The sequence below is a fragment of the Galleria mellonella genome, unplaced genomic scaffold (genome assembly GCF_026898425.1).
Source record: "Galleria mellonella isolate WM207_F2 unplaced genomic scaffold, CSIRO_AGI_GalMel_v1 utg93, whole genome shotgun sequence".
In the NCBI taxonomy this organism is placed as follows: domain Eukaryota; kingdom Metazoa; phylum Arthropoda; class Insecta; order Lepidoptera; family Pyralidae; genus Galleria; species Galleria mellonella.
Genome location: NW_026442176.1, coordinates 3,444,988 through 3,462,033, shown reverse-complemented (window position 1 = coordinate 3,462,033; position 17,046 = coordinate 3,444,988). Strand labels below are relative to the sequence as shown.

General features: G+C 31.7%; 1 protein-coding gene across 1 annotated transcript in view; it reads left to right on the top strand.

Moving 5' to 3' along the window:
* LOC113516863 (protein spire) overlaps positions 1 to 17,046 on the top strand; it is a 251,706-nt gene that overhangs the window by 1,573 nt on the left and 233,087 nt on the right. The window lies entirely within an intron of this gene.

The following is a 17,046-nucleotide window of genomic DNA, read 5'->3' as shown; positions in this document are numbered from 1 at the left end:
ATTGCTAGTAATTTTATATCTGCCTGAAGATTTGTTAATAGATATTTTCCGTAGATAATTTGTGACCTTGTGATATTAAAAATTATCATTATGCTGTGTGGTAGGTATCACGATAATGTGTTTTAGAATTATCTGTGCCACGTATCTACATATTTATATTTACGTCACGGAAAACCTTTGATCAGATGGAGCCGAAAGAAATGCACTTAATCAAATGGTCGTAGATAGGTATTCCATTGTTTGTATATGGGTGGTCAAATTATTGGCTGTCTATTTACTTGACTTTTTAGTTTGTATCCGTATTATTTTCCGCGATTGTATTTTTCGCCTAACATTTTTTTCTTGTTTATGGATGAAAATGTAACTATTATGTTAATGATACGTACAATGGTGGGGCAACAGGACAGATTGAATATCTCTGTACATCCTAAAGGTTGACTGGTAGAAATGGCTATAGCATTAAGTCCGTTTTTTTGTACGACATTTTATTGCTCTATATAATATGGGTTAAATAAATAAATGAAACAATGAGGGTGGAGTCATGCCAAACGGTCCATTGTGGTAAATTCACTATGAATTAACCGCGTTTGGTTTACTGGTAATTTTTTATGAAACTAGAATGGCAAACAAGGTTCGCCTGATGGAAAGCTATAATCGTCGCTTACATGGTATATACATATATGAAGAGCACCTAGATGTCACAGAACAACTGTAATACCTATGTCACCTTTCAGACGCAGCCATTTCTGGAAATTTTTATTTTTTATACAACTTAGAATGGCAAACAAGCTGATGGCCCACCTGATGGAAAGTGGTAACCGTCGCCTACAGACATGAGCAGTACCATGGACATAACAGAGTATACTGTTTCGCCCATGATACCCGCCATGCGTTGCCATTCCTGAGGACTCAGATGTTATTCCTCTGTACCCTGTATATGCTTCTGTACTCTGTAATTTCATTGCCATAGCCCACATTTCAAATAAATAAATATATTTTATACATAATAACTTGGCATTCTATTGTTTCTGCCTACCCTAATGGGAGATGGGCGTGATAAATAGGTATAGGTATAGGTATTTCAGCTATGTATAAAATATAGTCACCACTTCTATTTTTATTTATATCATGCATCAAAGTTAGAAATACATGGAATTATCTAACATTGACTTCTGTTGTTATGGCCTTATAGGTCTAAGCTACTTCGCCTTATGTAACAGACGTATCCTATTATTCATAAAAACTAGAACCTTCTACAAACCTATTTTAACTATTACACTATTTTTTTAAATTAATTTATATTTATGTATTTATTCATTTAAGGCAAACACACAGCTAAAACAATACATAATTATACTTAAATAGTAATTTGGCAGTCACTAAAATTTGCACAAATAAAATACAAGTAAACGAAACACAAAATTGGACAATACCAAATTAAACAAATATAAACAAAATTAAACAAACAAATACCATTGAAACACAATAAACACACTACAGCAACATTGTCAATAATAATGCTCAGAAGTTAATAAAACATTTTTTCAGAAAAACACATTATTTGAGAATAATACCTGTATAACCATTAAAAAAAAAGTTAAATTTGATAATAATTTAGAATAAAAAAAAAAAGTTAAGAAAAATTAAGACTTCTGACTGTATATTAAATAAAAATATTTCTCATTATTGTCACTTTCTTTCAAATTAGAAATTAGTGCAAAAGAAAGAGACAAAACAGTTAATGGCTTAAATGGGTTTATGAGCGGTTTGAAGTTTTTATAAATAAGGGGGTTGAAATTATAATAAGTACATGTAGGGTAACAAATCGTTAGGACAGAAAAAATTGTTTATTCTTTGAAGGCAACTATTATTTTTTTACTGTCCAATTATAAACTGTCTACTGCATTTCAAAGCGTATTTCTCGAAGCGTCTAGGTTATATTATGCTGTACAAAAATAGTCATGTATTATTGAAGTAGGCATAGAATAAATAAATGTAATATCAAGGCTACTTTTCTAAATAAAAAACCCACACATCTTCGTTAAACGTTGTGTCATTGTCAAAAGCCTGCAGGTGATAATTTCGACTTTTCAATGTCGTTTCCGCTATTCTTGTTGTGTTGAGAAATAGGTATTTACTTCAGACAACTTTAATATTATATTTCATTTAACTTAAAAAAAAATTGTAATATGTGAGTTATTTCATATTTTGACTATATGTACTTGTACTTATTAAGTTATTCTATATTTTTGAGTTAATTTCGATGTGTTTTTTTTTTATACATAAAGTTAACCTGAGTTCTTTTGGGTACCGACACGAAAGGTTCCCGTGTGAGTTTCATATTAATTTTGTCAATATTAAAAAGTTTTTTTTTTGTGGTACAAAATCTTTGAAAAATATAAAATTTGTTGAATAATAACTATCGTGAATCATACTGTATTGTAATCTAAACTAATGTAATGAAGAGAAAAAAAAATTATTTATTGTATGTTTATTTTTTGTTATTTATCATAAATTGGCTTTATTTATGTATGCACATTAGCCTATTTAAAGATTATTTTCCATGAGGTTCCTGGCCTCTTAGAATAGGTGCATATATATTCTCAGACATGTCTGTCTATTCAAAGCTTACACTGAGGTAGGAGGCACTAAATAATTCCGGAGTGGGCACGTCCCATCTGGTCCCCCCTTTAAATACGCCCATGCTAATGTATTAAACTAATCGGGTATTTCCGAATTTCATATGCGAGTGAAGCGAATATAAATAATTAGTATGTATTCATTTATTCATAAAGGGTATGTTCGGGCATGTGGAAGAAATGTAGGATGAAAGGTTAACGGAACAGATATGATGCGAATATCCTCGTTTCGGTATCGATCCTATCCATTTACGTGCGCCGTCTTTATATACTACGCCACCCACTTTTCCATTAGGTGGGCCGTCAGTTTATCATAAAAAACCTTCATTTTCCTTTTTTAATAAATTGGTTAACGGTAACGCGCTCTCAGAATGATTCGGTATAAATTTTGACAAATAATTTACCGCTCCCAAAAATCTGTAAACTTTTCTTATCATTCGGTTCTGGCATCTCCTTTATGGCTTTTATTTTGTTATAGTCTGGTCGCATACCGTTCTTATCAAATACGTGCCCTAAATATACAACTTCTTTACACCCACTTTGCATTTATCTTTGTATATAATTTCGTGCTCGAACAACCAGCCTATCGAATAATATCATCGACTGGGTAACCGAAGGAACTTTGCGAAAGTACAAAGTACAATGCAATACAGCTGGAAGTGTGCGCGCTGTAATTGACTTGATGATACCTGAACAAGACAGGGCGTTGTGATACTTTCCGTGGCTTTATTCCATAAATTCTTTTTACTAATTTCATTAATTCACATGATTTTCGGCCCAGCAAAATCACCCACTTCATTGCATGTACCCCTGCGTCAACAACATCAATGTCCCAGCGATAATATTATAGGTATATCTTTCTTCAAGGAACACAGATCGAAATGTTTTTTTTTATACAACTAAAAATGACAAACAAGCTTTTTTTATATACACGTACTATTGGTGATGGAGAAGGAAAAAAGACCACAATCGATCCCAGTCAATAAACATATCCCAGTTACGTGGACAAAGTCTATTGGTAAAATAACTATCGCTTCAGTCACGATCTGGTGAAAGTTTGATACACGTCAGAACCCCTCGAATCTTTATTAGTAAACTGGCTTGTACTGCTGAGCCACATTGATAAACAGCAATTAACGCCTCCATGCATCGGCATCTTCAAATAATTTGGTCGCGCGTTATTATAACAAAATATCCACTCACGACTTTTTTTATGCTTTATTTTGTTATTTCTCTTTATTTAAATACTTATTTATAACTTTTATCAAATTTATACAGAGGGAGACTTTTAATGTAATGTCAAAACAACTGTTTTAATCATATTATTCAACTTTCAAACTTATACATGACAGCTACTTTTCTCCCACACATGTTCGTTAAACGTTGTGTCATTGTCGCCTGTTAATTTCGACTTTTCACCGCTATTCTTGTTGTGTTGAAAATAGGTATTTACAGTTATATTTTTTTCATTTAATTAAAAAAAAATGTAATATGTGAGTTATTTCATATTTTGACTATATGTACTGCGATGTGTTTTTTTTTTATACATAAAGTTAACCTGAAGGGTGGGAAAAATATAAAATTTGTTGAATAATAACTATCGTGAATCATACAGTATTGTACAAACTAATGAATGAAGAATAAAAAATATTTAAGTATGTTTAATGGTTATTTATCATAAATTAGGCTATTTATGTATGAAATTAGTATTTGATTATTTCCATGGTACTGTTTTTGTCTATAACTCAAAGCTTAGCTCCTTATGTGGGCACTAAATAATTCCGTCTATAGGCTAATGTACTAAACTAATCGGGTATTTCCGAATTTCATATGCGAGTGAAGCGAATATAAATAATTAGTATGTATTCATTTATTCATAAAGGGTATTTCCATGTGGAAGAAATATAGGATCCAGTGGGCTGTCAGCTTGTTTGCCATTCTAAGTCGTATAAAAAAAAACATTTAAATTTTACCGCTTTTAACATCCACCAGTCACATCATACATGATCTTGATACTCTTGAACACCGACTACACGACTTTTTCATTGATTACCGTTCAACTTTTTGTATGGAACGAGATTTATATGCGAGCACATTATTGTTCTGTCAATCGGTGCGTAGTTGTATATTGAGAACGGTGTGGGAAACGGGTCTCCGAGTCTCGATCCCGGAAAAGTTTTTGCCGAGAGAAATTCATAATGCCACTATACATTTATAATTGTGACTTCTCTTTATAAATAGATATTACTTTAATTTTCATAACGTACGTATCGAGGGGGAGAAGGGATTGTAAGTAATAAATATACTATATCAGGTCGACTTCCTCGTGGTTCTCCCTGGAAACCATCGTGATTGATTTATTGTTAGATTCGTCACGGTGGGCTAACTGACCTGTTTCATCTTCACCTATTATCCCTTACTGGTGCCCCGCCAGTCTATACCGATAGCGCAGGCGAGGTTACCATGTCATTATCGTTCATTAAAAAAAAAGTTCGTATCGTATTAATGTAGATTTTAATTGACTATATAAAAAAAAGGTTATCAAATTTATCTGTATCTGTATGTTTTTTGTGTGTCTCGTTATCTCGGTTATATAATGGTCCGATTTAATAAAAAAAAATAAGATATACGTATAATAAATATACGTATAGGTGGAATAAATTGCATTTGTAAAATCCTTTTTAATTTTTCACTAACTTTTTTAATTAACACCTGATATAAATGGCTTATCTAATAATGTGCTCTATAATAACATCGACTTGAATCGTCATAAAATTATTAGAGGATCGATATCTATAATAAATATATGTATAGGTCGAATAAATTGCATTTGTGGAATCCTTTTTAATTTTTCATTAACTATAGATTGTAAAGAATAATAGGACCGATGCAGAAGTAAACAGTATAATCATCAAAATCGATTCTGAATTCAAAAAATATCGCATAACATATATGCATACAAGAATTACATACCTCTTTTTAGAAGAAATTTCTTTAAATTAATTTTACAATTACACAATAACATTTTTATGCATAAGGTGTGAATACAAATATAAAATACATAAATAAATATATAATATAAACATTTAAAAGGCCGGCAACGCACAAGCAATACCTCTCGTGTTGTAGGTGTTCATGGGCAACGGTAGCCGCTTTCCATTAGGTGGATGATCTGCTCGATTGCCTTCCTAACAATAAAAAAAATATGCCTGACCATGTTTATTACATTTGTTTTTGTTGTTGTCCCTATAAAGTATTTTCTTCTAACTTATAGCACCGGGGGAAAGGGATTATTAGTAATTGAGACTGAGAATCCCATTGCTAGCAATATACCCAACCAGGTCGATCTTCACGCGGTTCCCCCTGGAAACTATCATGGTTAATTCCTGATGAATTCATCATTTTGGGCTAACTGGCCTATTTTCTTTTTCATCTATCACCCTTCACTGGTGCTCCGCCAGCGTATCCCGTTAGCGCAGGCGGGGTTACCATTTTATTTTTACCCATCAAAAATAAAACCTATAACACCGCAGCAGATGAGTACGGTCAATAGAGACGTTTCTGATTTACTTCTACACTTTACTGTGGACTAACTGTATTATCAGACGATTTCTCTTTTATTATAGCGATTAGTATTGTAAACTAGATTCTTCAGCCTGTGACCGGTGCGCGCGGTTCTATATCGATCTTTTAAAATTTATGTTGAAACATGACATACTTATTATATATAAAGTAAAGTGATTCAATTATACTTTTGTGGTTTTTTTTTAAATTTGTTAAATATACCTATGTATTTTTGTTTACTTTCTATTTAACCTACACATTTTATTTCATATATATATATATATATATATATATATATAGAGCTTCCTCATTGGGGGGTTTTGCCAGTAGTTGCCACGCTTGCTAGGCCGATTGGCAACCGCAGTTAGAATTTAGAGGTGTTTTAAGAGGGATGCTGATGTCTATCTCTCGCCCCCCCTTAGTCGCCTCCATTTTGTACAATTACATATTGTACATAGTATACTATATTACACTTATGAAGTACAACAGGCGGTCTTATTGCTAAAGCAATCTCTTCCAGACGACGGTAGAGAAGGAGGCTAGTAAAAATCCCTCATGTTAATAAAATATAAACAACATAATCATATATATACTTTACATAACATATATCTATATTATAAAGAATTTGTTTTTGCAAATTACTAATAAAGACTAATAATTATACTCCATAAAAAGTAGCTATTCCAATTATAACCATTGTAAAAACAATAATTAAAATCGGTTACAACATAATAATCACAAAAAATACAGACCAATTGAAAAACTCCTACATTTTGAAGTCGATAAAAGTAGGTATTGTCTTAACGTACAAAAATTATAATGATGTCTCTTTAATAAGTATTGATTACGTCAACAAATATTTTGTTCGTGACTGAAACAGCGAAGGCCGTAACCACGTAATTTTAATATGGAGTGCCTGACTCTAAACCAATTAACTGAACAGTAAATAGGTGTGTGGTAAAAGCTCTGAGGGCCTACCATGAAATGTTTTCCGAAACTTCGGATCCGAAAGAAACAAAAATTTGATGTTAAAATTACTTGATACATACCATTTAAAAATATTTAAAATGCTAAAGTATCGTTCCTTTGGACTTTTATGGTAGGATTTATGACAAATGAAATGTTAAGCTCCATTTATAGGGTCGATTTTGGTACAAACAAAAACACGAAATTGAGCCCGAAAATTCGGAATTTCATTTCATGGTAGACCCCCTGGTATTCTAATAAATCTAGTAAAAAGTGAACATAAGTTGTACTGTTAGCGTGCATTTATTGTCTTCGTTTTAGTTTTTCGAATTCTTTGAAAATATTTTTATTTACTTATTTATTTAAACTATATTGACTAATAAAATGTGGTACAAAAGGCGGGCTTAATGCTATAGGCATTCTCTACCAAACAACCACAAACAATTAGGATGTGGAGAGATATTGATTTTGGCATACACTTTATTATTTAATTTTTAAATATTCAATTATCAACACTGACTTTATTGATTAGTAATTATTGTTTTTTTTTTTACCTTTGTAAAAATTACTTTAAAAAAAAAAACGTTAAAAACATACGGTCATTATCTTTTGTATTGTTTCTCAGCCTGTGCACGAGTATTTTTGGGAAAAATTCGAATTTATTGCTCAACCTAATAGGTTCTCATTTTGGTTGTATTTTTTATATATCTGTGACTTTATAACTCCGTTATTTAGAACCACCGGTTTAAAAAAATCTTTTTTTATATAAAAGTATATATTTTCAGATTAATCCTATAGAATTTTTTATCAAAATCGGTTTAGTTTTAAAATCGAAATAACTGGTTTTGTAGTGATCGAAGTCGGTATTGTTTTGTAGAACAACATTTTAAATTATTTATTCTAATATCGACCTGATGAGGTGAGAATGGAATGGCATCAGTGATAGGTGAGAACAAAAGGAGGTCAGTTAGCCCATCGTGACGAATTCCACAAGAATTAATCACGATGGTTTCCAGGGGGATTTGCGCGGAGTTCGATCTCCCGTACCCATATTGCTAGCAACGGGACTATTAGACCTAATTACTAATAATCCCTTTCCCCCACTATTCGCAGGTAATATCAAATTAACTTTTTGTCAACGATGTATATAGTTTTGTTTTTACTTATAATAAAGTTGATAACTTTAAATAAAGAAATTTGTGCAGATTTGATTCGATATTTGAATATTTTAGTAACAGTTTTATAATATCATATATTAGCGTCACATGTAAATAATTTATTGTGGTTCCGCCAGTAAAACGGATGCCATCGTCAAAAACCAGAAGCGGTACTTTTGACGTCTTCAAATAAAATCAATTTACATAGGAATCCTTTTTATAAGACGTCAATAAATGGAATCGTTCACAGAAACGCTTCTGTCGACAAAAAATGCTAGTAGTTCATGACAATAGGCTAGAACCCTCTGGGTTTTTTTAATTTAATATCAACCTTATCGGATCGGGATAGGGGTCACTAGGGATGTCTTGTTTGCCCTAGTGTGCCTTTTTCTTAGAATCGTTGCTACCACAGGTACCTACATGAGTGGTCGACGACTGACACCTTATGTTTATTTTATCATCAAATAAAATAAACGGCTTATATTTTACGAGAATGAATACGTCGATAAATTCTGTTGTGGACAGTTAAGAAAAAGATTGATTTCATATTCAAATTTATACGTTTAAATGATATACCAGCGTTTTTTAATCTTCTTCAATATGTGACGTATCGAAGACGAGGCCTATGTCCAGCAGTAGACACTTAACGACTGATATAATAATATAATATATAGGTAATTATAATATAATAATGTGGTAGGAAATTCAACCCTGAAATAAGTCTAATTGATATGGACCTTTGTAACACCGGATCTATCATTCTCACTTTGCTGTCTTTTAAGTTGATGTGAGGTTTTAAAACCTTAAAAAACTTTATGCATAACAATGTATAGGGGTTATTGAAAAAAATATTAGGTAACAAAATAACTTTCGCATGCTATGTAATAGTATTCATTGCGATAATAGACCGTAACGAGCCGTCAAATGAAAATGCAACAAACAATCGCATCCCTGGAGCGTCTTCACTATTGTTCTATTCATTCTAATTCTAGAACAATATCTGTTTCTAGCATGTCTGGTACTCTCCTTGAGGCGTATTCGATGGAAGTTCACCTTACTGTTTAATTAAATTAAGTGAGAGACTTTGTACAAAAGTCGATTGCTTGAGTACCTCTGTCCCATTCGTGTTTCAACCGTGAAGCAGTTGTGTTTGCATGGCTGTGTTTCTGTTTGAAGGGTGGGATATGGCGTGAATTTACTGGGTACAGAGGAATAACACCTGAGTCCTCAGGAATGGCAACGCATGGGGGGTATCATGGGCGAAACAGTATACTCTGTTATGTCCATGATACTGCTCATGTCTATAGGCGACGGTTACCACTTTCCATCAGGTGGGCCGTCAGGTTGTTTGCCATTCTAAGTTGCATAAAAAAATTCAATTATAATTTAGTATCTATATTTGTTCTCTTGACACGATTAATTACTAGATTATTCAAATATTTTTAAACAGTCATAGGTTTACGACCTCTGATGTATGTCATCTCTAACGACTATATTTTATTTTTTAATGAGTTTGACAATCAAGAATGCGGTCTGTGTAAAGGAAATCGACTGCATGTCAAAAATGCTTCCAGAATCAGGGAAATCACTCTACTCATAGCACTATCGACCTTTGTGATACGACTTTATATGTATTTGTAATAGGGTTTTTAAATTGTATTGATATGTAATTTTGATGATGATGATGTAATTATGATGTAATGTGATATTGATTTGTCACATCTCGTCCTTTGAACCAGCATTTATGTAATTAATTTCTCATGATAAGCCGTTCATGTAAATGACTTTGCACAAAAATTTAGATGTTGGAAATAAAAAAAAGTCATAAATAATTTGAGGATGGTGCAATAGAAGGTCAAAATGATAATGAAATAATAATAATAAATTGAGAGGCAGATAAGTCAGAATAATAATTTACTAGTCTCTAATTAGGCTAACATATTTGTACAGAGAAATTAGTATTTAGGTGGGTGTAACAAAGAGGCACTAGTAATTACGATTCATTACATTATCACAGGACAAAGAATAATTAACAATCAAATAGACGTATATTTGATTTAAAAACTACTGAGTGAGCCGCTTACATAGACTTTTACCTATGGTTCAATGTATGATGAATTTTTAACTCATTAATTGTGATTGTATGTAAGACGAATTATTGTTGTTCAACAACTTGACCTAATAAGGGTTGATTGTCCTCTGTTAATGTTAGGACAGTTAAGACATTTAAAAATGATTTCCAAAAACTTTCTCTAAAATCACCAGGAATACATAAGCGCGTCACAGCTATTTCGCAAGTAACCAGTAGCAGTGTTGACGTCCTTGCGGCTGCAAGGTCACGCGATCGATATGCACCCCCTTGTGACGTTGCGGCCAATGTAATGTGACGTGGCAGGGTGCGGCCATGTTCATACATAAAATAATCCAAAAATACTTCGTTTCCCCTTTTTCTTTTCTTGTTCATGGTATTTTTATTGTATTTTTATGTTTGTTCATATATTTGATATTTATTTTTAAGAACTGTATTTAATACTGTATTAGCCATTTTCACCGACTTCACCCGCGATTCTTTTGTTTTCCGTTTTTTCCTGTTCAGAAACATCGTTGTACTCGGTCAGTTGTACCTTAATTCTCCGTCAGTCGTAAACCAATTTGGAGTTTTTTTTTTTATTTTGAAAGGACATATTTAACAATTAGTCCTATAGAAATTTTATTGAAATCGGTTAAGTAGTTTAGCTTCTAAATCCAAATTGAAGCAAAACAAGTGTTTTTTTTTGTGTGGAACAAAATTTCAATTATTGTTTTTTTTTTGTGTTATTTTTTTTTAATTTAATCCTATTTATTTTAGCTAAATATAATATAATATTAAACAATATGCTTATAAGATTTATACAATTTAGTACGTCTACATGCGTACGTATTATTTATTTATATTTTAATAGGTTCCTTACTAATATTACAAATATGGAAGTGAGTTTGTTTGTATGTTATCTTAGCGCTTAACCAGTCACTATGAAATTTAGTAAACACGTATTATATGAGATGGGAAAGGACAGACTCCTTTTCCCTTTTTAGGGAACGGGTACGAAGTTACGAGAAAAAGCTTAACATTTTTATAATTTTTTTTACATACATACTCGTACATATCTGTCACGCCTGTCTCCTGTATTCAATGTTTTTTTTTCTTTATTTTAAACTAGTGCTGTGCCTATTGTGTGGAAAAAATTGCCAGTGTTTGTTTGTATATAATTTGGTAGTCTGTGTGTAATATCGCGAAATTATGATTATGATTGATGACTACAGATTAAGCCGAGTGAGTGTTGCCAAAACAAAGATGTTGCCGTCATGGAATATGAAGATATGATATTATCAATCTTGACATCAAATGTGTATACGTAACTTAAATAAATTACCTTCACCAATGCAAATGTTTACTTGTATGCATGATATGATTATCGTGATATGATTGCCGTATGGTCCCGGCATAGTATGGGCCACGTCTTCCTTCCGTGCGTGTCGTAAGAGCCGTCTAAAAGAACATAATGTTCAGGGAATGGATAGCAGCGTCCTTCTTAAAACACCACCGAAGCCTAACTGCGATTGGCAATCCTTCTGTCAAGTCAGGCCTAGTTAAGCAGTAGTTTTTTTTAATGGGTGATAATGGAATGGTAACCCCATCTGCGCTAATGGTAAACATCGGCGGGGCATCAGTAAAGGATGATATTTGAGGATGAAGCAAGTCAGTTAGCCTATCGTGACGAATGCAACAAGAATTGTTCACGATGGTTGCCAGGGGGACGTGGACCTAATACCACGTGGAGATGGACCTAATAGGGTATATTGCTAACAATGGGGCTGTCAAATTCCATTGCTAACAATCCCTTTGCCCCCAGCAGTGGACAGTTAACACTACGATGAGGATATGATAAAAAGTAATAATTGCATCATATTAGATGCATTCGACGACAGTCTTTTTTTTAATTTATCGCATTATAAAGATTTAGATAACTAAATCTTTTTATTATCTTTATAATAGCACACAGATTAAGGTTATCTTATTAAATATATGTAATAATTAATTTAATAATTGTACTTTGCTTTTATACCAATAATTTACAAATGTCTATTTGTACAAGAAATAATATAATCTAGAACGAACTGTATTTTTTTATACTACTCAGAGTGGACAAACAAGCTGACGGCCCACCTGATGGAAAGTGGTAACCGTCGCTTATAGACTTGAGCAGTACCATGGACATAACAGAGTATACTGTTTCGCCCATGATATCCCCCGACGTTGCCATTCCTGAGGACTTAGGTGTTATTCCTCTGTACCCTGTAAATTCACGTCATATCCCACCCTTCAAACGGAAACACAGTTATGCAAACACAACTGCTTTACGGTTGAAACACGAATGGGACAGAGGTACTCAAGCAATCGACTTTTGTACAAGTCTCCCTCTGGTATACGAACATCATCAATATATCAACTATTAACTGTCCACTGCTGTACATAGGATAGTTAATATGACGAGTAGTTAAATAAATAGATTCGAGATAATTTTGTTTATCGTGTTTTTCATTGTATCATTCAACATATGTTTTTAGTCTGTACACTAACATGGAACCAAGGTTGGCTGGTTTCGATAAGAGAAATACAAAGGTGAATCATCACATGGTGATTTTATATCAGAGTAAAAATGTATATTTACAACTAATTTGTAGGTTTGTGGTATATGTAAAGTCCCTATTTTGGAAGTATACTTATTAAAAAATCAAGTATTACTCATTATAAAACTATTGAATGGATTTTAATAAAATTATTTACATTAATTTTTAAAAAAAAAATCACATTTATTACGTTAAGAGGATTATTACGTATGTGCTTATCAATATCTGAAGATTTTTTTGTCAACAGAGATGCCCAGAGACAAATATCTTTTGTCTTTGTGTGCCTTTGTCCCACTCGTGTTACTGCCACTAAGTTCTTGTACTTGCATGGTTTTGTTTCGATGGAATACATAGAACACATAGAGACTACCGACTAAACCGTCTATCAAAAAAAAAAACGTTCCCGCTCACTTTTTTACTTTATCTGAGCAGTAAGTGCTTTATATTATTCTCAATTTCGTGTATAATATAGTATATGTCATATATGTGTAAGTATATTTGTTATTTATATATATTTATTTGTTTATATATGTAATTTTAGTATGTATGTATATCAATAATTAGTAGTACCGCATTTGAGTATTCTGACACTTCCCTATGGTTGACTGGGAGAGAATGCTTTTAGCATTAAGTCCGCCATGTACACATATTTGTACTAATGAATAAATAAATAAATATGAAAATGAAATTATAAGGTGCGAAAGCATGACATCTTAGTGCGTAATCCACGAGAGTTACAATCAGTGTTTCATTGTAATTTTTGTTTGGTTGGTGGTGATGGTTCTGTCCATGTTTACAGATGACGACAAATGTTCGAGAAAAGGCAGCCTTTTGAGAGACGTCTCCTTTTTAAAGTCGGTTAAAATTGTAGATTATACCAAGACCATAGATAAAAAAGTTATTACATTTATATTCTATATGTAGTAATACTTTGTCTATGCTAAAGTCGACAATCGACTTTGCGATCATCGGCACTCCATCAAGATTGTAGGCGGGTCCAATTATCTTAACGATCGATTAGGTCTCTACACTGGCAATAGCGGCTCGATAAATCAAATCGATACCTTTTTACAGACTACTTGAAAGCACTAATGGATATAGAAAGCGCTGTATGGTAGCAATACAAGTGTCATCTTCTTTTATGTGCTCTTCTGAGCTAATTCCAGTTTTTATATGCAATAAATTACTCGTCAACGTCTACTTGTCTTTTTTAGAATGGATTGTTACAATTAACGTATAAAAATAATTACAGTCTAGAAGTCTAAAACGAGTTTGAACTAAGCGTGGGCAAATTGCTGATGAAACGAACATATGTTTCAACAACATTTAAGTTTGAAGTTTAAAATTAAGCGAATATTTTTAAAATTATGTGAAGAATATTGGAATAAAAGAATAATGGCACTATGTTTAAATCTAACATGACAGCTTAGGATGCTAATGTTTTCTATTTTTTCTCTCTCGAAGCCTAACCTAAAGCATTCTATGTGTTAAATTAAGATATAATCACCAAATTTCGTTTTTGAACCTATTAAACGTTCAAATAAGTAGTTTTTGCGTAAAAGAGCAACAAACATTCATCCATACAACTTCAAAATATTTGCGTTTATATTAGTAGTAGGTTTAATGAATATACATATCTAATATATTTTTTAAACCAGAGCAATTTAACGGTTACGTCTCTAGAATGTTAACAAATACAAACAAATTTTAATTTTTCCTTTACAATCACAATAATAGTTATGTTTTATGAGTATATTTTTATAATAATAAGCGCCTAGGTATTTATTGTCGTGAAATAATCGGTACATATAAAGTCACTATTAAATCTATTTATAATTTTACCGTTTCTCTGAAATCATTTGTAGGTATCTTATCGTTGACTGGCGATAGTTTGTATAAATTTTAATCCCCTTTGACTCTGTAAATTGCGATAAAAATTTATTAGTTTACAATTGATAACGCACTATTTTATAGTTTTGTTATTTGTGATATTTTTAATTGATTCCTTTTAATATTCGCTGGACAGACACATGTAATTTAAATATATTAGATATATATAATAAATCTTTATAACCTCATGATGCTTTAATAAATAATTAAATAATATATTCATGATTCATCTAGATTTACATAGTCTCTGTATACATAGGAGTGTGACATATTTAGAAAAATATATAATTGGTTATAAGATAAATGTTTAGAAGAAGTTGGAAAGAATGTTAAGAAGAAGAAGAATTTAGCATTATATTATTTAAAATATGTATAATTAACTGTTTATTTATTTAGTAAACTTTAAAAATAGTATTTCGATTTTTTCTATGAACACTTTAATATTAAGCGTTATTTATTAAAATTGAAAATCGAAATATGAAATGAAGAGCGTAAGTCAGCAAATGTAAAACTTTATTGGAACTGGTTTAGTAATTTATTAAAGTGCTGAGTAAAAGATAAAAAACATATTTTACTTGTTTAAAATATCATTATTTAAACACATTGTGCTGCTTAAGTACTATTCGATTAAACTACTAATATAGTGTGAATTTTTTTTAACAATACATTTATTTTAATATAAACTATTTTAGTATTATTATTTTAGTTCAACACATATGGAATATCAATATAGAAGAAGGAAACTTTTGGTAACAAATCAAACATAACCTAAGTTGTAGAGAATTCCATTGTAATGAATTTATTCGCGCGCGCAATGCGCAGTGTTTAAAATTTAAAATCTATCAATACACACATATCAATGAATGTCTCAATATTGGAGTAATTAATTTTCTACTTTCATACCATAACGCCAACCTATCTTTAGTGTTGCACAACCTCACCTATTAATTGTATGATCGTGATCAATAAATTGAGTAACGCATATAGGTACCACACGGGATTAAAAAAATAACACCCTACACTCGTTGAGAAACGTTCCAGCCGGACTTGGTTGCGTAATGATACGGCTTTGTGTTTACCGTAATGATCCAAATGTACCATTTTATATAAATTGATGAACTGCTCTTACTCAACGCGAGAGTCGAATTAAAATGAGTGATAGTTCGGAACTACAACAATGACAGATTTACCGGGCGCGTACTGGCGTAGCGTTCGCTTTTCCTAAATGGTAGGTGAGTATGAACCAATATGGTGGGTTAAGATGAAGCTATTATGTTTATTTGATTTCTAAATAATTTAATTGTAATAAGTACATTGTATTAAATAATAATGGTAAGAATAAAAAGTCTTTTGCTAGAAATTAATGACAACTGAACGGTGAATTTTTGTATTTAGTGTCTTTTTTGTATTTAAATGAAGGATTCTTGTAATTTCATGTGATTGTGACGTGACTACTATTATAATGAACTAGCTGTTGCCCACAAGTTTGCAGTGGACTTTTTATTTCACCTTTAAGATGAAATTAAAAAAAAAAAATTATGGATACATACATATCTGTCACGTCTGTCTCCCATTAAGGTAGGCAGAAATACGAATGCTTATGCTGATAGGGTTTATTGCTAGCAATGGGGTTGCTAATCCCCATCACTAACAATCCAATGTTCCCTTGGATGCTTATGTTATAAAATAAACCTATATTGCATATTTCAGCTTTCTAGACTTATAAAGGTAGTTTTGGGTGCGCATTGATATAGTTAGTCAAGGCAAGAAATTTTATAAATACGAGTATAATAAATAACAATCTGTATTTTATTTAAATCAATTAAAATAGATCCACATTTTCTTACTTATTATATAGATTGTTTTGTGTTTTTAAAAAAAAAAAATATATCTCAAACACTGTAGATTATGAATAGTGTCTGACGTAGATGCTACAAATATTTTCAGCCAGTCATTTTATAGTTTCAATATGTATGTTTTATAAATAGCAATTAATGATAATGTTCACGATAAAAACATCACATCTATTGTATGTAAAATAGAGTAGGTACATTGAAATTACAAAATATTATATATCGTAGCCAATTGTTGACTTTTAATACAGTTTCAAGATGCAAATACGTCAATGAAATAATGAAATTACATGTAGTATTTATAAT